General features: G+C 42.7%; 1 pseudogene; it reads left to right on the top strand.

Annotated features, from left to right (window-relative positions):
* The first annotated feature begins 461 nt into the window (after positions 1 to 461).
* On the top strand, positions 462 to 1,190 carry LOC105812791 (annotated as a pseudogene).
* Positions 1,191 to 1,620: the final 430 nt, after the last annotated feature.

Raw genomic sequence — 1,620 nt, forward strand, 5'->3', positions numbered from 1 at the left:
CTGGTAGCAGCAGGGAGAAGTGATTATGAGATTGCAAGAGAAGGTTAGAGCCACAATCCAGAAAACACTAGACAGGTGTCAACAGGATGGATTTGTAGAACACGTGAGCATTCCCAAGGGAGATGCAGAAATACCTGGGTTGAGATGTGACAAAGTCTGCCCAAAGTACTTTGCCTTGTTAAAGGAGTGGCCTCTCAAGGACTGGAGAACCAGGGAATCTGTGATGATGCATTTCTTTTTGTCCCTGTGGCAGACCGGGAACTTGGGAAGACATTAGCATACTGCAATTGCAACTAGACCTTGGAGGATCTGACGGACTTTCACAAACAGCTACTTTCTGGAAATCATTGATTCACCAGTCCAAGCACTAGAAGGCACGAGTGTGTGCAGCCATCTTCCGTGGCATTTCACGAGCTAAAAGCAGAGAGCCTGTATGTTAAAGATCAAGGCTACAGCAACGCCCCGGTGGAGATGCTGAGGTCACCATCAGATTTGAAATATTTAAAGTGGATATAAAACTATTTCAGCAATGCAGACGATTAAGTGCATTGTTGTGGGCGATGGTGCTGTTGGTAAAACATGTCTCCTGATATCCTACACAACAAACAAATTTCCATCCAAATATGTTCCGATCATTTTTGACAACTAGGCAGTCACAGTTATGATTGGTGGAGAGTCATATACTCTCGGACTTTTTGATACTGCAGGGTAAGAGGATTATGACAGATTATGACCACTGAGTTATCCACAAACAGATGTATTTCTAGTCTGTTTTTCAGTGGTCTCTCCTTCCTCATTTGCAAATGTGAGAGAAAAGTGGGTGCCTGAGATAACTCACCAAAGACTCCTTTCTTGCTTGTCGGGACCCAAATTGATTTCAGAGATGACCCCTCTACTATTGAGAAACTTGCCAAGAACAAACAGAAGCCATTACTCCAGAGACTGCTGAAAAGCTGGCCCGTGACCTGAAGGCTGTCAAGTATGTGCAGTGTTCTGCACTCACACAGAAAGGCCTAAAGAACGTATTTGATGGAGCAAAATTGGCTGCCTTAGAGCCTCCAGAACTGAAGAAGAGCCACAGGTGTGTGCTGCTATGAACATCTCTCCAGAGCCCTTTCTGCACAGCTGGTGTCGGCATCATACTAAAAGCAATGTTTAAATCAAACTAAAGATTAAAAATTAAAACTCGTTTTTGCAACAATGACAAATGCCCTGCAGCTACCCACATGCACTCGTGTAAGACGAGGCCCATAGGTATGGCCCCGCCTTTCCCCTCCCAATACTAGTTAATTTTGAGTAATTGTGTATTGTCAGAAAAGTGATCAGTACTAGTTTTTGTTTTGTTGTTTCAAAAAAAAATTTGTTTTTTTTTTAAAGCAAGGCATGCTTGTGATGACTTTGTAACACACTAATTCGAATTGTTGAAGCTGCTCCCTGGTTCCACTCTGGAGAGTAATCTGGGATATCTTAGTGTTTTGTTTTGTTTTTTTTCCTCTGTTTTTGGGGAGAGTGTGTGTGGGATTTGTTTTTTAGTCTTGTTTTTTAAATTCGTTAACCAGTGGACAGCCCTTAAGGGGAGGAGGATGGATTGATTCCACATTCCACTTCCTAGATCTGGTT

The sequence above is a fragment of the Propithecus coquereli genome, unplaced genomic scaffold (genome assembly GCF_000956105.1).
Source record: "Propithecus coquereli isolate 6110/MARCELLA unplaced genomic scaffold, Pcoq_1.0 Scaffold262, whole genome shotgun sequence".
In the NCBI taxonomy this organism is placed as follows: Eukaryota; Metazoa; Chordata; class Mammalia; order Primates; family Indriidae; genus Propithecus; species Propithecus coquereli.